Source organism: Acanthochromis polyacanthus, chromosome 20 (genome assembly GCF_021347895.1).
Source record: "Acanthochromis polyacanthus isolate Apoly-LR-REF ecotype Palm Island chromosome 20, KAUST_Apoly_ChrSc, whole genome shotgun sequence".
Classification (NCBI taxonomy): Eukaryota; Metazoa; Chordata; class Actinopteri; family Pomacentridae; genus Acanthochromis; species Acanthochromis polyacanthus.
Genome location: NC_067132.1, coordinates 9,677,888 through 9,700,887, shown reverse-complemented (window position 1 = coordinate 9,700,887; position 23,000 = coordinate 9,677,888). Strand labels below are relative to the sequence as shown.

At 39.2% G+C, this 23,000-nt stretch overlaps 1 protein-coding gene and 1 non-coding gene across 3 annotated transcripts in view; one reads left to right on the top strand and one right to left on the bottom strand.

The window, feature by feature from the left end:
• Nucleotides 1–23,000, top strand: part of LOC110951091 (partitioning defective 3 homolog) — a 400,033-nt gene that overhangs the window by 11,717 nt on the left and 365,316 nt on the right. The window lies entirely within an intron of this gene.
• trnaw-cca (transfer RNA tryptophan (anticodon CCA)) lies at nt 2,130–2,201 on the bottom strand. Its single transcript has one exon. It is a non-coding gene; the product is annotated as a tRNA-Trp (tRNA).

Genomic DNA, 23,000 nt, shown 5'->3' with positions numbered 1-23,000 from the left:
GAGAGGAAAACATCAGCAGGTCTGGATCTTGAAAGCCCTCAGCTTGAGCATTACAGACAAAGCTGTGAGAATTTCTGGCTGTGGTGCTAAACACACAGTGTGAGCAGGCTACATGCCATGTTGGTAACTGTCAGAGTCTGAGTATGCCATCGCCATGCCAAGCCATTGCGTGACTGGTATCCTGGCTACATATATCCTGTTTAAGGCATTCAGGGTCATGGTCAGTTTTTGCAGCCATTGCTGATGTGGTTTTGCAGATTTTAATTTTGGTTTTGCTTGTGTTTATCCACTGCCCTTGGAGCTGAATAGCAAAAATTCCTTTTGTTGTCAAATCATTTACAGATTTATCACGACGTAACATTATGTGGCAAGAAGCACGCGGTGAATTTCTGGGCTGTGTTTTATATGTAAACATGTCTTAGAGTGTGTTCTCCAGTAAGTCTAAATGGATAACTGCATTTGGACGCACTGTGTTGGGACTGAGCTCACATATCCAGTTTGTGAGTGTTTCCCTGTCCCAGCCACAGCCTTGTTATGGTGGGCATTCTCTCTTTTGTTATCTCAACCTGCTTTTTCAGACAGTCCAGCTAATCATTAGCCTGAACCGTTAGAACCAGGACAATAGAAGCGATGACTGCATGTGATCCTGCATAACTTGGACATATGCTGGAGTTATTTGCATATTTTCAGGCATATTACACCTCAGAGACATGAGAGCCTCTAGTGGTTCCCGTATATTGAAGATGGTGAATAACGCAATGTAAAAATGTGACATCATCAACAACTCCTTATTTTGCCATTATTGTAAGAAATTGTTTGTATTTGTCTGTTTGAAGGGACCTTTAATATTATTAGGCAGACATACTGATTTATCAATCCTGATAAAGGGAATCCCTGATTGGAGGTTTGGAAGAGACTGATGGTTTGCACAGATTATCTGATTAACTGACTGAATGGTCTGAGCTGTATGAAACATTAGAATGTTGTAATTCATCAGCAGCAGCATCCTGAATCGGCCCTTTCATACAGCTATTTTTTAAAGAGGTGAGGCTACCTGGGAGGAATTTGAGATGTTTCAAATCATGTTTACCAATATAATACAATTGAGGAGGATCAAGGAACATATACTCTTCAGTGTCTTCAGCAGTGTGCACATTTAAACAGTTCTCTGTCTAAATAATTCAAACAGTGATTAAAATACATTTTCACTCTGCCCATTGGGTCTAACTACTTTAAAGTGATAGCAGCGGCAGCAGTGGTAGCAACTTAAGAGTATCAGATGTTTCAGGCTTTTCCAAACAGCCAATGTGCATATCCACCTCTTCTTTTGCCAGTCAGGTGGCACAGATGGCAGAGATAGATGGTGATGGAATGCAGGAAGAGAAACAGCTCGGAAACTAAGAGGTCGTTTTGTTTACTAACTGATCTGATGTCCTGCTGAACCATGTCACTTTTCACTAAATGCTCTATAGCAAGGTGTCTGTAGACCTACTTGAGACAAGTTGACTAACTGTCTGTCTTAAGTTCCAGTTAGGCTGTTGAGCTTGTGGTTTGAGCACAATATCAAAGTATTACAAATTACATCAAGCCTGTGTAATGCAAGCAAGTTTGATTGTTTTCTATCTATAGCATCATTTATGCCTGGATATATTTTAATAATTTACAATGTGTTAAATAGACCGATCCATGCATATTAATCCATTTATAATAATGTCTTCTACTCCTTCACCAGCAGCCTTACATCACCGTTCCTGTATTTGATACTGATACTCAAAAGAGTGCACTTACAGAAAAGTTTTATTGTCATCAGCTGGTCATTTTTCACACTGACACATTAGAAGCAGAGGCCTGTCAGCACTGATCATTTATGGTTTATGTACAGTGTGTCAAATGATATCAATCACAGGACTACTCCTTTACCTATATAAGTGCCTTTGATCCAAATGCAGGCCTTTGTATGTCAAAATGTTTTGCCTTTCTCACATGTGCATGCATGCCAACCCAGCTTGTCCACATTACAAACCCTAGTTCAACCTCTGAGTTAAACAATGGTCACTTCATGTACTTGAGAGCATTGCTAATATTCACATCCATCATATTCCAAAGGATTGATGTGCCTGTTAAAACCATGACCCCGACGTGATTTGAACACGCAACCTTCTGATCTGGAGTCAGACACGCTACCATTGCGCCACGAGGTCTTCACCTTAGTACATCCAGCATGCCTTTTATGACTCTCCTTTCACACGAAGGTTTAGGCCCGTTCCCCTCTGTGGAAAGAAAGCATTGTGAGTTAACAGTGTTTAATGCTGCCTTATTAAAGAGTTGTGTATGATTTGGCAACAACACAGTTTCTTTCTGATCTCTTGTCAGCTGCTCTATCATTAGTCACTTCACGAATTTGTGCGTTTCCAATTTGTCTTTCTTTTTGCTCCTGCTTCCCATTCTAACTGCGACCTTACTCACCTAACACACTCCCATTAGTTATCACAGATTAGTCACCAAAAGATAATGGGTTTGCTTTGAAACGCTTAACAATAAGCTCCTTTCATGTAATTCTGTTGATCTGACTGGTAGCTGGAAGGTCGTGTTTGGGAGTCAAAGGATGAGCTTCACTGCAGTCCACTGAAATGTAGTAGAACGTTGCAGAACAAGTAGTAATCTTTTGTTATACTATACCTGCCTGTAGCTTATGGTTTTAATGAATAACTTATCCGAACTGTAAATGATTTATATGTGTTTTTTTCTGCTGCATTCAGAAAACTTTGTCTCTTTTGTGCCAGAAAAATTGATCGAGCAATCTTATTTTTTGGTAGCAAGTTTCAGAAATCTAAATTGACTTCTTCCTCAAGTGTCAAACCACCCTCTGATGTGTCACAGAGGCCTATAATATGAAAGAAAAGACATTGTTCATCTGCTGTTGCCATTTGATAGGTTAGAAGATGGACTGCATAACCCATATCTGGATAATTTTAAATGGAAAATTCGAGCAAGGTGACAGCCAGAATGAAATGTATTTCAGGCAGAAAATCCCAATAGTATGTTTGCTAATGCAGCTAAGATGGAAAAACACTTTCAGCCTCCCTGGTGCATTCTTAAAGGCTTTTTTGACAGCTTCCATTCTTTACACTTTGCACGTCTTAACACGGAGGTCCTTTTTTTCTGCTTTTAAAATACACACAGACATTACTTTTCCATTCAGTAATCGTGTAGTCTGCTGCAGCTCCACGTTTTAGTTGAGAGATGCTCCTAAATCTGGCACTGTGCAGTGGAGAAGCTTTCTTCCTGCTTTTATAGATCCCAGTTATGGTTATACAATCATTTTTCACAAGCAGAGCTGCTCTGGAGGCAGAAATAGTCACTTGGGTTGACTTAAACTTCTGTGGGTGCAGCAAAGGAACATGACTTTATAAACTGATAAACTAAAATAGTTGAGTATAAAATACTGATCTAAAATTTACTTAGAACATGAGTTAGGAATATAATGTATCTCAGTCTGTAAGAATAAAGAAATGTATCTAAAATGCAATACAAATGCAGCTACCCATGTAAAAACTTACAAAACCAGAGTTATTCTCTCCCACGGCAAACAGCTCTCCCTACTTGCCTGAAACACATTGTCTGAAGTCTGAACTTTTCTTCCGTTACTTATCTATGTCATCATGTAAGACATTTGCATAATGTCTTTGGCCACAAAGACAGAATGGGCAGCTTCCTCACAGCCAGCCAATTTTTCCTCACCTGAGCCTCTTCTGCTCAGACTCTCCACTGTAATTAGAAATCTAGGGTTACTTTAAATAACCTACCCCTTTTTTCTTGGTCTAAAATGGAGCATTCCAGACAGAGGTTAAAAGAAGTGCTGTAGCAATGTGCATTATGAGAAAAATAGTGGGATTTTGGAAAAGTAAAGCATGTAAACCCATTCCAGTAGACCCCCAAAATCTAATTAGAAACCTTTAAGTCTGCATAACATGGATCCTTGCAGCTGACCAATGAGTCAAGGAATGCGAAAGATCTCCATGAACAGCTCACTAACGGCTACGTTGTTAAGGATAATGTATATTTGTTTTGTTGATCCATACGATTAGAACTTTTTCTCATGATGGCATGATCAGGGTTAAGAATTATGCGTGTGTTTTTGTGCCTGTGGATTTGATCAATCTATTGATTTGGATAACTCCAAATTAAATTTCCCTCTGTTTATCTATACAGTGGCTTTTTGAAGTACGTGCTTCATGTTGACTCTCTTGTTTTTCTCATCCCACATCTCCGTGAGATGACAATTCCTGCCTCAAGCTGGATCCAGCAACGAGCAAGTTGTAGCAAAGGCCAACTATGTGGTTTGTGGTGTTTCGACATGCAGACCATGCCAGGCCCTCCTGGGTGTGATCCACTGTTTTGTCAACAGATTATTTCTATGGCTCTGATTGCAGCTGCAGCACTTGGCTATTGGAGTGAGAGCACAACGTGTTTGTCAGAAGATTAGGAACTGTCTTTCAGAGTGGCAAGAAGATATATTTTTAGGAGGTTATTTTCACATCATGTATTGATGAGGAGTTTGATACATTTGATGTCACAACAAGTTTGCAAGGATATGTGGTTTATAGCACTAGAACAGTGGCATAGTTATTCCTTTATTTGTGCTTTATACTTTTTGAAATAATCCTAAATTAAAACATTTAAAGAAAAAAATTACATATAAAATCTTATCAGTTCAAAAGTCTACACAGTCATGAATTTAAAGCTGCTAAAGACTATTTTAGCTGCTGTTATTTTAACTTTCTATTGCAAACAGAGCACAGGTGTAGCTACTGACTTTAACGATGTGCCTGGTTCCATTTAGTTTTCTCAATAAGACCTGATAGTGAGTCACTATACACAACACCAGGCCCATAGAACTAGCACAGCTAAATGGAATGCAGCCCCAATGCTCCTAATTACATTGTGCTTGTCCACCTGCTTCATGTCCTGTTTGTCGTGTACGAAATTAGCAAGCAAATGCCTATTTTACAGCCAGCAAATAACCAGAAAATATTGCAGAGCGGCATTTCTCACCCATATGTAAGATAAATATTTTGTCAACTTTACCCTTAAAATGACCTCCATTGACCACTGTGAAACATATTTAGCTTTTAGCTCCCCTGGTGCAGACTTTGTTCAAAACTAAGCTAGCTGCTAATGAGCTAAATGGTGCTTTGAGGCTCTTGTTGTACAGTTAGGAGATATTTTTTTTCCCGTGCTTGTTACTGTGAGTGTTTCTGTCATGCTATATGTAGCATTTTAGATAGTTAGTTTTTGTGTTGATACAAAAAGATTTGAACTGTGTTTTAGCCACCCAGCAACACTGCCTTTGTTGTGCATGCTTTCGACTGTAGCTGTGTTTTTACACAAATTGTAAACACATTTTGGAATATTGCTTTAGAACAAGTTATTGGAAATGACAACACTGCAACGACATGCTTAATTTTTGCAAAAATGTTCTTATGTACGTGTTTGACTTTTAGAAGAAGAGAGAGGGAAGGAGTTGGAAGCATCTTTCATTGTAAATATTTACTAGCTGACTTGAAACAATAATTCGAACTTGGCTGTTCGAAAGCAGTTCCTGAAGACTTCTCTTCATTTTTTCTTCATGTACGTAGGTTCAAAGTTTAGTTTATTTATCTTCTTCAATTTTTTTTTTGCAGTGAGCTAACAACTGACTTTGTTTATTACAGCCATGTTAATGTAACCTATACCACTGCCTTCTGTTGACACGATACAGCCTTGTTTATTTAATTCAAAACAGCTAATTGAAACAAACCTCATTTACATTTTGTGTTTTCCTTTTTTCCTGCAACAGTTTGGCAAATTTGCTTGACAAATGTTTGGGGACATGGCTTGTTTTATTAAGATAATGGTTACTCTCCCTGTTGCAGTGTTTTCATAGATAGATAGAGAGATAGATAGATAGATAGAAACTTAAGAGAACTGTCTGACAGATTTATGACCATTTCCTCTTTAAGCAACAATACCAGAGTACTGCTGATGGTTCAAATACAATGGCTGTGTGCACCAAGGGAACTGCACCAGCTTTTACTCTCACAGTCCTTGCTTTGACATCCCAACTAAAACTTTACAGTATCTCTATGAAATTATGTTTCTGTCCAAAATGCACACAACAAAATACATCCTGCACAAACACAAAAATTCACCAAAGAGGAACTCACTAAGAGTCACCAGTCATTCTGACTTAGAACCACATACTACTGCAGAGTGTAGAGATGAGTCCTGTTTTTGTTGACGTGTAGTGTGTTGTCTTAAGAGCAGAGCTGAAAATGCCTCAGAATTTCCACCTTTAAATCTCATAAAACGTATAAAATCAAATATAAACCTAGTGTTATATGAAACACTTTTCCTGATGTGTCTGTTCCACTTAGTTACGTCTTTTCAACTTGCTTAATTTTTGTTTCTTTTAGCATCTTTATCAACTGTGTTATCTTTCTCTGAACAAATCCTTTCATTTTCTCAAGGGTCTCTGTCCATGCATGTCTCCATAAATCTTTACACAAGTTCCTAATTAGCTATCTGTCACTTGGCTGCTGATGAGAGATGCTTGAAAAATAAGCAGTTCAATGAGGTGTGCAAAGCAGTAAAAGGAGTTTTGGCATTTTTTTGTGGCCTCAGTGGAAAAAATGTTTTGTATCCTAAGATGTTAGCTCTATGCCAGGCACAGTCAACACATTCTTGCTCAATAACACCAAGGCAGGGCAGTTGTAAGTTAGCCTCTGGCAGAATGAGTGAAAGTCTTTGAATACACAGTGTTTAAAAAACAATTATAATGATAATGATAAAAAAATGCTAATTGATTCATCTGGGGTTTTAAAATTGGTAGTGTCTACAGATACGGACCCGTACCCGTAGCCTGTGGGCTACGGATACGGCACTTTCCATTTGCCAGACAGATACGGACCCGTACACGAGTCTCGCGAGTCAAGAAGCTGCTAACCACTGCAAACTGTTGAAAGGTAAGCAAAGATTAAGGTTAGGGTTAGTGTTAGGGTCAGGTTTAGGGTCCGTACCTGTAGTACCGATGCTACGGGTCCGTACCTCCAGCGTCTACCGGGAGTCACGTGACCAGATCTCGCGTATCTGATTGGCAAATGGAAAGTACGGGTCCGTACCTCTAGCAACTACCTTTAAAATTTGTTTGGAAGTCGTAGTTTGGCTTGACTAAGTCACGCTAGATTTGGAAAAAGACTTCGACACATCAAAGTGGTCCTGCAGCTTTGTCTGTCATTGGCTTTTGATCCCCCTTTGCATTCTGGGTCTTTTAACCCTCGAGCACTGCGCACATTTTCAGTGGATAAAGTCAATAAACATGGTTATGTATGAAGAGTAGCTGGACTAAGCCTTCATCAACGCTGTTTAACCTACATTTTGATCTCGCATTTGTAGATAAGCTTGAAAGATGTCAAAAATAAATAGGAAATGGCAACTCAATAAATTTGTGACACTGTACTTTGGTCAGTCAATAAAACAATTATAGTACAGTAAAAAAACAATTAGTGAGCAAGACCGTAGCAGTAACTTAAATTACACCAAGATCAGAGGCCTTTCTGATAATCAGTGCATTGAAACTTAGAAACTTACAATAATGGAAGTGAAATATCTAATTCCAATATGTTTTTCAACCCTGATTTTAACTTTAAACTGGGTTTGCCTTCAAGACTTTTCAGTATTCATTATTCATTTATCATTCAGTATTCATTATCAGCCACAGGTTAATTTTTCATGCTGTTGATACAGCAGTTCACTGGATGCAGATTAACCTGATTAACTTACAGATACAGAAAAACCCTTGTGCCAAAAAGAGACGACTAAAATGAATTTAAAACCGCATATCTATTGATCCTTTATAACAATGAACTGTGTACTGCTCCCACTGGTCTGAAATCTAATTTATTTCATGTCTAATACAATTTATTTTATTCATCTGAGCTGAGGGCACTTCAGCACTCCTTCCTTCTTCTCCCGTGATGTATTATTTTCATTTCATTTTATTGCGTTGTTGCAAACACATTTGCAAATAAGCCAGTTTTTCTGAAAAGAAAAAGCAAACTCCTGTCCATTAGCATCTGATAGAAAATATCCAACTAACACAAAAGTATAGCATTCACCCGTGAATGTCAGCTTCAAAATATTTATACGGATCCTCATAGAAATTCAGTGAGAATGCTGCTTGCATTATTGCTCATACATTGAGATCAGTGGCGTTTTATATAAATCTGTTTGTGTCAGTTTTGCCAAGTCTCTTCCCACCAAGATACCCTCTCAAACATCCAGACTAAACCGTGAAATGGAATTGACATGCTCAGGGCTACGGGAGAAAAGTAAATCCTTGATATTAGAAGGGCTTAGACATTGGCAGGACTGTGAGATATTGCAGTCATTTAGAATGATTCATTTTCAATCAAGAATTGCCTTATGAACATGGTAGTAGGAACATTCTGCTACTATGCTGAAGTGGGTTTCTCCCTGTGAAGTTATTGAATGCACGGGAAAAGGTTTTAGCAGGCTTTGTATGCTGGAGTTTACTGTCTTTTTAAACTTACAATTAGGACTTTCTATGCTGGGAATTCACTCTTTGCATGGCACTGATTCTAGAGTTTCTGTCGTGGAAGTAAAGTAGTCAGGAGTCCAATGTGGCTTAATTCCGATGAACAACCTTTGAGATAAATTATCGCTCTGAGCTCCAGCCTGTTTCTGCCGTGTTCCCATTCTGGAGTCCTGTAAAGTGTAAATTGATGTAGAATGTTCTTTCTTTGGACCGTCTGTCTCTACTCAAGCTGTTTTTGTTACTGTAACACTGAGTAGTGTTGTATGTGTGTGGCTTCAGTGTGTATGCCCTTTGGAGTAAATGAATGAGTCCTTCATTGCTTTTCAACAATTATGTGCTCGCACCCCAAGGCTACCAAGATCTTCTTGAGAAAAATGATTCAGAGATGACTCAGTCTTTTTGTCATGCTGACTGAGATGCCTTTAATTTGAATTGACATGTGCCCAGAGGAGCAATACCAAGATGAATAGTTTGTTGCTTATCTTGTGGACACCTTGAGAGAACCGCATCATACATAAAGAAATTATTTTCTTTTTTGCTGTAAGGATGGCTTCACTACAAAGGTTAATATCAGTATCTGCTTTGGTGCGCTGATGGATTAGAGATGATAAATTTTTTTTGTGTGTTTTGATTGATGATGTCGTGACCTGTCGGTTTCATGCTCATCCAAGTCGGCAAGAAGAAAGCTACTAACAGTACAAGCATCAGATAAATCCGCCTCATCCAAACAATCCAATTATCTTGATTGGTTTTTACCATAAAACTACATTCTTGCTGGCTCCCCTACCTTTCTGCATTATGAAGAAATAGTCAGATAAAAACACCGGAATGAGAGTTAGGCTGCAGTGTAGAGGATAGACTGCATAATAAATTGACTTGTTTAGTCATTAAAGGCCAGAAAATTCAACTAGTAATGATAAAACATCTACAAATGTCTTGTTTTGTTTTCCACCCAAAGATATGTCATAGACTGTCATAGAGGAGGAAGAAAATATTAAATCTGAAAATCTAAATCTAAAAAGAGATGAAATCAGAGAATTTATTTATTTTTAAAGAAATTACTGAATTTGTTGATTATAAAGACAATTGATGAATTTAATAGTTTACAACTAATCAATATATCATTGTGGCTCTAAAGGACAGCAGGGTAATGTTTGTTAAGATGCACCAACTACAAGATAATCCCAGAGGACTAAGCTCTACTTTAACGGGACGGGTTATTGGACACGTTTTCATTTCAACTTCAACACTGCGGTTCCACAAATGGGTCGCATATTCAGCTCATCTGGTTTTGGTGGCCAACACAGAGATTTTGCTGGGAGAATTTCGCTGATGAATATGTAAAGTTGCGGATTTGTCTGTGCAGAGTAATTTCCTGCCCAGACATTTTTCTCTGGTCTCAGAACATGTTGCGGGATGATTAGTCTTTGCTTGGACCGTGAAATGGGGTCGTTCGGTACAGACTAAGGAAGTGCGGCTGAAAGACATGGGAACTATTTAAAAGTGAAATCAGGGTCATTCACAGTGCACTCTTGTGTTTGTCTTGACCTTTCTGCCTGCTCACATTACACTTTGTGGGTACATCGTGGACCAGTTGTCCCAGTGAGGATGTTTTGCACTTTGACAAAGTTTTAGGAAAAGCCAAGATGGTTTCTGCAGGACACTGACTTAGAATCTTAGAATCTGTCAAAGTAAGATTTCTCAGCATCTTTTAGAGTATAACTGACCTTCCCAAGAAACAACTGAAAGACAGTTGAGGCTGACAAGAAGATGGCATGAGGAATGGTGTTTGTGTTATCCTGCAGCTTCTGGGGTTAGAGTTATAGTACATTGATAACAGATGGGTTTGTGCTCGTCTGTTTTCTGAGGCTGTGAGGATGCTGAGCTGCCGCTGACAGGCCAACCATCTCACACCCTATGATTAGGGATCAGTAATGCCAGAGGGAAGGAGGCAGCCTGCAAATAGCATCTGCTTTCAGCAACCAGATCTCCAAAAACGCCTAACTATAAGATACCGACCAGAAATTATAGCTGCTGATTTTATGGCTGTTTGGTGAAGAGATGGGAAGGCTTGCACCATTAGATTAAAATTTTAATTCTCTTCACACCGGGGGGGTATTGTTTGTAGTGGAGGATCGAGAAGTTCTGTTTCTCAATGCGAAAAATGTCTGTGAAGAAAACATGCTTGTCTTTGGTGCAGATTTGTTTTGTAAATATGCTGTTGCTTATGAAATGGAATGTGGCCAAGGTTTGCTGGGTATAGCAGTCAATTTTAAACAGTCAGTAATTTATGGTTAGCATAAAGCAGATTTTTATTTTTATTTTTATTTTTACCAGCACTTGTTGTAGTCTAACATAGGCCTGGATGATAAAATGATGATGATACTGTGAGACACCTCATCAATAGCAATACTAAATTTGTTCAATGAAATCTTGAATATTTTCACTTACAGTATATCCATCAGATGCAAATCAGCATAAAAGCACAGAATGAAAACAACAAGTTTGTTTGCATGAACAAACTCCAAACATGCTCTCTTCCTGACTTACAGATAGTCCATGATAATAGTTTAATCATGGAGCTCCTTCTCCTGAAAGGACTTGACGTTGTGGTGCTCAAAGGGGTCAGTACCGGGTCGCTGACACATGACATCTGGTCCAGGCCTGGTTCTCATGACCTCAGTGTGGTGTGACAGAAACGCTCTGGTCTCACTCCCTGCACCTTTGGGCCTTACAGTCAAATGACATCTTTTGAATACCTTTTTTTTCGTTTAAAAATGATCATAATGTTTTGATGTAAACTGAAATAGGGTTAACAGTACTGCCCAACCCTAGTGTAGCATTTTGCTTAGGTTATATTTGTAAATTTCTGAACTGAGGTTTTCAGGGTTTTGTGTGTCCATCTCTTGTACTAAAGAAAGTGAGTGTAGGAGACTGACTGGCAGTGGGTGTTAGGTGTCTGAGATCACATTACACCACAGAGTTTGCTGACTGGCTTAACTGTGACACAACAAGGCCTCTGAGCTGTTTGTGTTTTAATGTACTTAGTGAAATATACTGAGAAGCAGGGCTATGTCAGTACTCCCCATCTGAATGGTACATCAGTCGGACACAGAAACCTGATTACAAAATAATGCTTGTGTTTTCCTCGGCATATATTAATGGCAACCAGGAGAAAGTCAGTGTGTGTGTGTTACTGTATAACTGCTGCCAGGCGTAGGTGAAAGACCTGGTTTAGCCGGTTTCTCACTGTCAGCACTGTCAACCCTCTGTCTGTCAGCCAAATAGATTTTCCTGCAATTTCCTGTTTGTAAATGACAGCTCACCCTGAGGATCTGTTGCCTGTAGTATTCCCCAGACAAACTTCAGCCTGCCCCTTCAGTTCTTCGCTGACCCAGGGTCAAAATTTTGCACTTCTATGCAAAATCTGCTTTCTGAAGCTCATCTTTTTTGTGAAAGAGCACTAAACTTTCACTTGATATTAACATTCATGGCACTGAGTGTCTTTTGGCTTAGAAATACTGCACCGATCCGGTGCAATCATTAGTGTAGTTGAAGAAAGTTCACTTTTGAAGTAATAAGCTGTTGCTGTTGAAATCCGTTGACCTTCAAGTGATTCTAGCGCCCAACATTCTGATCCAATGGCAGTCAAGAAAAAAATGGTGGATTTAAATAGTATTTTCTCCTTTGGAAACAAAACAGGTTCTCTCTTTTCTGTGTTGGCTAGGAATCAGTAGAAAAATATTCTGCTGTCAGACATAAACACACGCTCTCTCTGATGTAAGTATCCAGTTTAACCCTGTCTTCAATTCCTCGTCACGTTTTCATCTTTACAAACAGACAGCCCCCACTCTGCCAGCACATTTAATCCCACCATCTCCACCCTTGCGCACTTAGGCTCGCCACCACCAAGCAGTGATGCACATGGACACTGAAGTCAGAGCAGTACGATGCCATTTTCCTTCTCTGGTGGCTCTCCTTTGACACCAAGCCTTCAACTGTGGTGGTCCTAAAGACGATTGATGGCACGCTCCTCCATCACTCACTGACTTTAATGAGCACAGCTTCAGTGAAAGCGGTGGGAGGAGGAGGTGGAGTGATGGAGCAACGAGGGAGTTATAGGCAATCAAACAGATACAATGCCACTTACGTCACCTTTCACTTCTCAGACTAAACCACAGTAGAGTTGGCGCACTGGCGGCTGGCTCTCTAAGCATTTGTTTGTCTGTTGGAATTTTTGAGTTGGACTGAATTGTGTTTGTGTCATGCTATGGCACATAATAGAGCAAGACATAAAACAAGAAAGAACAAGCTGAAAATTGAATAAAATAAAAATAACAGAGCCACAGGAATGAAATCCGTGATCCACATGGAAGCATGTTGTGGATGTACTTCACACGTGGAGCTGCTTTGCATCGATTCTGGAGGTTATTTTCAGCTATTTCCAGATGCCCAGCCTTCAGAGAATGAGATGTATTGAGGTTGCTTGACGTTACAGTCTTGTTTCAAGCGTCAGCAGGTCCCGAAATTACCTAGAGTGGTTGTGTGTCTGTGTGCACGCATGCGTGTGTTTTAGCGGGTGAACATTTCTGCTCTCACTGGTGTAATTGTGTCCCTAATTCACTCGTCGATAAACACTGAACTCATTAGATTTAACCTTGCAGCGTAGCCACCGGTGCTTTCTCTCAACATCTTCCTTATTCTCTCTCAACCTTCTTCTCCTCCTTCACCTCCTGTTGTTGTCTTCCCTTTTTCTCCCCTCCTCTTTCTTTTCTGTTGCCCTCCTTTTACACTCTACCCATTCCCATTTCTTCGGTTTTATTTTCTCTCTTCCTTCTCTTCCTGTTCATACTTTGGCCCTTGTTTTGGTTTTCTTCTCCACATTTCTAGCTATCATCTTTTCATTCTCGTATACTTTCTCTTTTTCCTTGCGGCAATGTATGAGAGGTGATTGTTACGCATTCTTGCAAGATGCTTTCAGGATATTCACACCCTCCAATTCATATTCATTATCTGATTATACACTTAAAATTTTTTGCTGAGAGCACATCGGAGACATTTTGAAATACGTTAAGAGATTAAAATAAAAAGCATGATGCTGGATCACGTTGAGAGGTTTTGAAGGTTGCATGGTTGGTCTGTTAGGAGAAAGCAGAGGAGAGAGGGTAGTAGTAGTAAGAGTAGGAGGAGCAGCGGCTTAATGACTGCAGCCTGGAGACATGACATACTCAGTATTGTCTACTGTTTCATTTCTTAAACTCTATATTTTCCAGCTGCTGCTCCTGTGGAGAGATGATGAAACCCATGTGAACACGCTATGTCTGTGCTTTGCCATAGAGGACATTTCTCATGCAAACCCACTCTTTACTCGTTAGCGTACATTTTGACGGGCACTGCTCCTCTGTCTACAGGCACTTCATTAGTTGTGGGTGGGTATCCTGAAAGTTAAACTTAATGTTATTATGTTTGGAAGACTCTGTTGCCAGTAGAAGGGTGACACAGGGAGATCGGAAAATTACAAGGTGGAAAAACAAGACAGGCAGTTCTGTTTTTGAGGTTATGGATTTCCCTCTTTTTGACACTTTACACAGTTTTGTATGGAGGAAATTTTTTATTCAGCTGGCGACTGGAATGAATATAAGACGTTCTGAAACTCAGTGTTTTTTGGATGATAGTCAGACCTGGTGACAGTGATAGTGATGAATGTATTTTTTTAAGACAGGCTTAAAGAGACTTATTTTGCGTTGACAGCTAAAGTGTGTTAAAGTTGGTTTTTAACGAGCTTTGGATGACAAAGTCTATACTTTGTTAGTACACATGGATGTAGTTTTCATGCAGACTCACACAAATAAATAAACATGCAGCACATATGTAGAAAGACTGTATTTAGTGAAAGCTGGAGACGAGTATTGTTGTATAGTAATACCTGCTGTTCTTTCTGAACAGCGGGAGCCGGGAATCAGTTTGTTTTACACTCTGATCTGACCTTCATACATTTTTAGAATCTCACCACTGCATTCCAGCACTTACACTTGGTAGTTCAGACTAGTGACAGTGCAGGAAGTTTACCTCAATATGGACACTGGAAACTAGTTTTTAGACACTTTCACTAGCAGGTTGTTGACAGTATGTGTTAGCCAAATGTGTCCCACAGCTTTTGGCCTGAAATGTTACCCGTGCTGCCAAGATTCGAAACAGTGAAACGAAAAGCAGCCGAGTGGCCATGTGTGCTTCCTCCTAACACTGCTTTAAGAGTTGACACTAGGACACGCCAAGAGAGACAAGTAGACTGCATTAATCAGGTATGTGCTTATGTGGCTGTGTATAATTCAAGATGAATTTCCTAACATCTCAAGTCATGGGTGAAATAAGACTGGGCCTAATTCAGTAGCTGTGTCATGTTGTTCCTTTGTGTCAAGCCCACATCCTCTCCATTGGATTTAGAAGATCTTTGCACCCACATTTTAACACAGCTGGGTCGTAATTATGAAATATTTATTAGGATAGGACAAATCTAATCTGTCCCTCCACCTTTGAATCCTTTACTGAATGTTATTCTGTATACTATTTGAATTTCTATAGAACCCACTAGCTGTGGAGCAGTGGAGTCAAGAGACAGTGGAAGACTTTTATAATGGGCATTATCAAAGTGCCAACATCAGTGATGCAAATAGCTGCTTCAGTTGAGTGCATGTGCTCAGAAAACCTTTATCTGGAACAGTTAGTAGAAGGCCTGTACAATATAATGTGTCTGCAGTGACACTGGGATGTGTGCACGCAAAATAATTAAATCGCAGGAACTGCAATGTCTGATATGGCAAATTAAGTCAAACACATCATACTACTAAATTTTTTGCTGCTTGAAACAAACTTGCACAGTTCTGATTTTGCTTTACTAATATATAAGATAACTTTTTTGATAGAACATTATTTATTCCAACTTAAGGGTTCTTGGATACTGCCTTTTTTAACCCTTTAAGCTGCAGTCAATTCCAGCCGTTTTCAGTACAAAAAATCGCTAATATTCTATTTTTAAATAAAAAAAATTATGAAAAATACAGAGAATATTGGACGCGCATCACGAGGTGCATTTCCTTGAAAACGACCGATTCGTGGATTTTATACCGACTTCAGGACATGTTTTGGATAAAATAGTTTACTGGCTTGTGTCATCTGGATGTCCAAGGTTGGATTATGGCCGTTTTTTGTGGAATCTTTTTTTCTGTGTGTAATAATAAACCCGGAAATGTGAGTCGCGTTGTGTGCGTTGAAGCCGTGTATAGAGAACGGATGGATGAATATTTGTTTTTGTCGGACAAATGTGTTTTTCTCACCCGCTGTGGTAATCACATCTGAAAGTGGTTTATACCGGCCGATTCATGAGAATCTAAGCTTTCCATCGGCGTATAGTGTTTGTATAATCGCGTTTGCAGCCGTCGGACATTCTTGAAATTCCTATGCAAATTAGTACGCACTGAAGCGCAAAGGGTTAAAACATTTTTCTTTTAAAGAGATGGAAATTGCTCACATGCAGGTTTCACCTATACGCAGTAAAGTGAGTAAGGATCAGGTGAGAAGCACAGAAAATTTAAATTTGGTCGCAAAAAGAACTCAGCTTCCAACAAGCCCTCAAACTCATACGACCACACAGGTCGTATGTACGGTGCCCCTGAATACGACCCATGAGAGCGTATTTAGGTTAGCACCCCTACGAGGGACAGGAAGGCATTACGGGATTTAATTCGCGAAACAGCTTTTCCCTCGCGAAACGGCTTTTCCCTCACTTTCGCAAGATGGGTTTAGGGTTAGGGTTAGTGTTAGGGTTAGTGTTAGGTCAAAGTTTGTTCATGGTGATATTTCAGCTGAGACACCAGAGTGTCGATATTTACTCAACCGCTAGAGGTCGCTTAACTTCAAAACGTAACACTCGGTCGTAATACGGGCGTGTACAGATGACCTATGTAGTCGTTTTTTCAAGGACAGTCTCCACCTTCAGTTGTCTTACCATTTAAATCAGCACCACAAATGTGCAAAAAACATTATCCGTGGATTTGTCAGTCTTACACCATATTAGAAAAATTCCAAACACCTTGTTTCAACTTGTTTAAACTGTTTTTTTTTAAAGTTTGCAATGTAGCTGCACTGCACTACAAAATCACCCTAATCAGTCTACAATTGTACATTATTTTTGCAAATAGAGTTATTGAAGTAAATTGGTTTAAATCCTGTATGTCTGATATTACAAAATATACATCATAGAAAAAGAAAACATCAACATCGCAGTCTTTTTTTCAGTATTCTGCTGTCCATTATAGTAGTACTATGGTTCCACATTATCACCACATTAAAGCAGGAGACTATGATCAGGAAAAAGGTTATTGATATTTACTCAAACCGCATATTTAGACAGTATGTGGCAGATTTACTGTCACACTTGCTCCCACTGCCCCTTCGTCTTGTCCTGTGTGTTTTGTAGTGGTGTTGTATGAATCAGCCCGAGCCGATGTTTGTTTACCATTTACAGAGAAAGGGTTGTGTATGAATGTAGTTTTTTTCAGTACACAAGTGGACAGCTAGTAGACTATGAAGGATATTCACTGAATCTGACATAATTTGCTTTTAACTCCACAAAAAATCTAGGGATACATGACTTTAACCATGCTGCTATGTGATGAAAATTCAGCCAATTCATCTAGATAATGGGTTTGAATGACGAGGCTGCAAATGAGAAGAAATCCTTTGAACCTTGCTAATCAAGGTGCTGATAGATGTGTGTTCCTTCAGCACATCTACTCCAGAAGTAAACAGTAAAATGATTCAGACTCTCAGATATTCAGAATCAGAAAATCAACTCTCAGAATCTTAGAAAGTCCAGATAAAATGTTGTACTGTGATGTGCAGGTTGTTTAGTTTTGTTCAGGTAAATATCTGTCATTTAAATGTACCAGATAAAAGAAAGAAGCTTAGTCATGTTTAAACCCTGGTGTGGATCTTTGGTCTGTGAAGATGCTTCACTGCACTAAACTCAACATGACATGAACATACAGCCTTTTGATCTGAAGTCAGCTTTGCTAACACTTCGTCACAAAATGTTTTGGACGCATCACAGCTCTCCTTTGTCTGAACGTTTTACCTCTGTCAGTTTTGTACATATTAGCTGCTGTGTGATTATCTGGAAATGGGGTTTCAGTGAGATTTTTATCCATCTATCTGTGTGTTTTTCTGATACTGAAACATGATTCTGGCAGAAATCTTTTTCCAATCGTCAAACTTTGATTACATTTTAATCTCCTTCCTGACCAGGGGTTTCTGTCTTCCTCTTTAGTTATAATGTCATGTGCTGGAGGCAAGTCTCACACTTTGTTTCCTTTGTAACAATGTATTTAAATTATATTTGTTTAACAATTCCTTGAAGTCAAACTGTAAAAAACTATAAATTGATCACATGGGGTAGTTTTGTATGGTTTAGCAAATGGTTAGCCATTTTGCTGTTTTACTATGAGTGTGTTTTTGGTTTATCGTCTTAGTTTGTAACTGAGTTTGAAGTTCCCAAAGTGTTGTAGTTTGTAGATATAGAATCAGATCTGACTTCATTATGTTTAGAGGTGATGCACTACACTTACTCTCTTTCCTATCTTCATGTTTACTCTGTCTGAGCTACTGAATGTATCCGCTGTTCTTGTTATATTTCCTTTCTCTCTTTTTCACTCTTTTCTGTCCTCTGTCTTTCCTGTGTGCCGGTCCCACTTCACTTTTATCATCCTCTGTGTCTTTTAACCTTCATGCAAGTTTCTCCCTGCTGTTACCTCTTTTCAGCCTGAAGTGCTTCCCTTCTGTGTCGTCTGCTTCCTGTGACGGGTCAATAAGTGTTTCCTCAGCTCGTCCATCACTCACTGGGAAACTGGAGTGCTGATATGAATCTGCAAAGTCTTCTGCTTAACAAATGTACATTGGCAAGTGTAGCATTTGTCCTGGTTAAAATTTTACGTATAAAGCTGTATATTACTGTGTTTAAAGAAAACGTTACTTTCTCTATTAAGGATAGTTTTCCAACTCTGTCTGTAAAGCTTTGTGAACATGTGTAGCTAGGCTTTGATTGTTTTCAATAATAGAGTAAGAAGTCATGATTGTCCGTATTATTCTGTTTCTTTGGCTGTGTGAAGCATCAGAGTTAGCTTTTGTGTTACAGAATGTAATTGCCACAGAAAAAAACAAATGGAAATCATGTCTACAGTGCTGTATAAATGACACGGTTTATGAGTATTGATCATAAATTTGTAAATGATCAACAATCAACAAGTATTAGACTGAGCATGAATTTACATGAACTGACAATGTTGTTAGAATGACAGTAGTTCAGTCCTCAGGACATGGAATATATCATCAGTTGTAAATTGAGATTTTTTTTAACTTCCTTTAGCCCACTGGACCCCAAAATGTGGTAATGGATTGTAAACGTGGTTTGAAACAAATTTCACTTTTTTTCATGAAATCGTTGTAAAACAAACAATTCATGAAATTTAACTCATTTTTTGATTTATAGCATTATCATATTATATTATTATTTTCTTTTACACAACATAAACAGTATTTGAGATTTCACAGTATTTCTAGCCATGGTGTTGCAGTTTTCATAGAGGTGCAGCTTTTTGTAGTGAAAAATTCACTCACGGTGAGAAAAAATGTGACAAGATTAAAAAACAGGTAGTAAAAAACAACAGTCTGGGGACCACTGGATTAAGTACGTTTTTGTGTGGGGTTTTGTTGCTTTTTTTTTTTTCCAGCAGTGCTGAAACAGTCAACTGTACATTAAGATGGACAGCCCGTTCGTGACATCACCCATATATTTTTTGTTTTTTTTCAGAAAAGCAGTTTTGCGGTTTGTTGTGATGGTTCTGTCTGTCTACTCCTAACTCTATCTCACCCAATAATGAGCCAAGAGGTGGTGCTTGAATGGAATTGGCAGGCCATGGTAGTATCTGTGGGATATGGACTATCCTGTGATGACACCCACCTGTCACTCAAAGCAGTCACACAAAAACATCAACTGATAAGTTACTTAAAAATGGGCAGCATAGTGACTCTGTGGTTCGTACTGTTCACTCTCAGTCAGCTAGGATATGCTCCAGCTCCCAGTCTGTGAGCCTACAGAGGATTAAGTGGTGTAGATAATGAATGGATGTGTGGAGTTATCTAAAAAATCACCCCTCCACAGTTGTCTTGAATGGAGAAATAAACTCTAGATAACAAGGCTTTGGTTTTTACCAGACTGCAAACATTTCTGCTGTAAAGTCAGACACTTTAACAAGGGGGTCAGAGAACATTGACTCACTTTTGAAGTTAAGTGGCCGTTTGAGGAACGAGTGTTTCAAGCACTTTGCGTTGGCTTTAGTTTTCAATCCCAAAGGTTGCTCTTGTGTTAAACAGACACAAGCAAACAAAGATTCTCCAGAGTCACATTACTGTAAATAGAGCTGTTACTTTCAGGTTTCTAGTGAAATATGATGACACACACACAGTGCTTTTAGATTCATTTTACTTTGACCAAGTATTTACTTATAATCAGTAGCTAATGGATATTATAAGAGAGGTGAGCTCAGTCTGACAGCTGGTGAGACATTAATAGAATGTACATGGATACATTGAGCCCAGCTCCTTAACGCAGTTCCACATCTGCACTTCCTCTTTTCCTCCTCAAATGTTTCTCCCTTTGATTCAATCCATCAATCAAGTGCTATGCCATTCAGCTTAGGCAAGCATTTCTCTCCATCTAATCTGATCTTTTGCTTTTTGAATTGTGACTGTTGCCTGTTCCATGTGTAGCCATAATGTCAGTCCGTCTATCATTTTTATTCTCTGTCTGCCTCTTCCTCTCTTCCCATTATTATTTTTTTGTTGTGACAGTATATTCCAGGATCTCTTTCCTCATGATGTGTCCATATAGTGTTGCTTGTCATTTCCTAATTTTGTTCAATAGCCTCTAATTTGTGTATGGTAATTTTAAAACATCTTCATTGCTTATTCTGGCCGTATACGTAACATGCGTCTGTAAAACCACATCTCTGCTGCAGTATTTCGGTTTGCTTCTTTACTGTAACTCTGTATAGCTCAAAGTCTCAGATGTTGGTGTTTGTGGATTTTGGATGGTTGCCCCTATGATCCTTTGGAAAATGCTTCTCCTGAACTTTTTTTTTTCTCCTTCCATGTGTCTGGATGTTTTTAAACGGTGTTTTTAAAGCTGAATTTACATTGCCTCTGATTTAGAGCGTACCAGCTGTGTGTGTGAAAGTGGTATTAGTGAACCCTTTACTGGGTACATGAGCTAATTTTGTGCCCAGCAGTTGCAGTACAGATGTGGGTACTGTGGTGCGCTGTCTCAACATGTGAGACCAAAGAGTTGCCACTCCCTTCTGCTGGCCTTCACACCCTTAATGTCTGCTCTACATGTGTTGTTCTTGAAATGACTGAGATTTGCACACACATGCTCTCACAAAGACAAATGCACATGGCACTGAACCAATCCTCTCTTCATGGTGTGAAGTGTGAGGTGTGTGCTCTTTTGTAAGGTGTGTTTGACTGTTTCAGGGTCACAAACCATGAGCTGCACACTCCTCATTAACAGTGCATTCTGTCTTTCAGGTTTTCTTCACAAATTTGCTAACTTGACTCACAACTGTTCCCTCTATGTAGATAATTAATGTAGCATCCCTGGCTTTATTAAAGAAGTGCTCTCTGACTGATGCCTTTTCAGTTGTTTTTATTTTGTAAGACACCGTAAGAGCTCGGACAATTCACCTTATTCAGGAACTGAGGCAGGGCGGTGCCATTTTTGAGATCGACTTCCGGTTGACCGTCTTCGCACTACAATAACATCGAGTCCTCTCGCTCCTGTAGCTACTTTTAACTGTTCTTTTAAGTGATTTTAACATGTTTGGCATCAATTGCGCTGTCCGTGTGTGCCACAACAACTGGGGAAAGATGAAGCTTTCTCTCTCTCAGAATTGTTTAGAGCACGGAAAGGTTAGATCTGAATGCTGCGGACCAGCTCATGGCTATGTAAACACACAGCTTGCATCGGTCACTGTCAGCGCAGCTACAGCGATTCTACCAAAGTTCAGTTTCCACTAAAGACCTAGCTATGCCATCAGTGAGGTAAAAAGATACTCTCTGCTATTTTGAAACGTTGTTATGACTGCGGTTTGGTCAGAATCAGTTTTTTGTTGCTCCAGGGAATTAGCATTAGCTTGTGACAGGGCTAATAACACAGTAAACCGCAGGAGCTGTTTCAGAAATGACAATAACAACCTACATTTGCACAACCACATCGTATATACATGAATCAAATAAAGTTTTATTCAAATCAACATACCTTCCATAATATCGCAGCAGTGTGACTGCAGGACCGTCCCAACCCAGCGATACAGGAGCATCCCGTGGTCTCCACCGCTCCATCAGCTGTCACCAACACCCACCATGTGTGAGGAGGTACTAGCCTGACTCAGGCTGACGTTAGCTTTAAGAAACATATATTCCCGTTCTTGATGTAACAGAACAGCGCCGACTTTACCACTGTGCAAATATTGATAGGCTTCAGTGCTCTTATAATTCCTCATAGCTGAGCGATCAACGCCAAGAGACAACACGATATAGTTAAAAATATCGCCATACATGACTTGTGGCCACTTTTTCATGTCATCCTCCCACTCTGTAATAAGTCGCGGATGAGGCAGACTTGATCCATTTCTGTTTTTTAAAGAGGTTTTCGTTACTTCCCACATCACTTTCTCAGTTGTAAACACCGCCATGACCGAGTTACCGGAAGTGCTACTCAAAACAGGAAGTCCCGCCCGTTGGAAAATGGGCGGAGCTGAATAAGGTGAATAACAGAAAAAGAAAACGAAATATCACATTCATGTTCATATCTTAACTTGAATACATTTACTGTAATAATAACTGATCGAATAACTGAAATAATCCCAAAATATACACATTATAAACGAACGAGTAATGACCGGACGATACTACAAAAACTCAACCTAGCTAAAACACACAGTCAAAGTCAACACAAAGTCCACAAAACCATCAGTAAAAAAGTCACAATTTAAACTACCATAAACTCAAATTAAACAGAAACACACACAAACCTTGTCCCCTTTAGCCAGGTGCTGAACTTTAAATGGTTTGTCCGTTTTCTATTTCCTTAACTTTCCGTTTTTTACTTACACTCTACACCCTTTTGTTGTCGGACGCCATACTCCTTTGTGCTGTACAACACTACCAAAATAAAAGCACCCGATTTAACTTAATCAAAAGGAACTTAAATTATAAGAAAAACCGAGATGAACAGATAAAATTTAGGTCATTTACAATTACTACTGTTTAATATTTATACTATAAAATATGC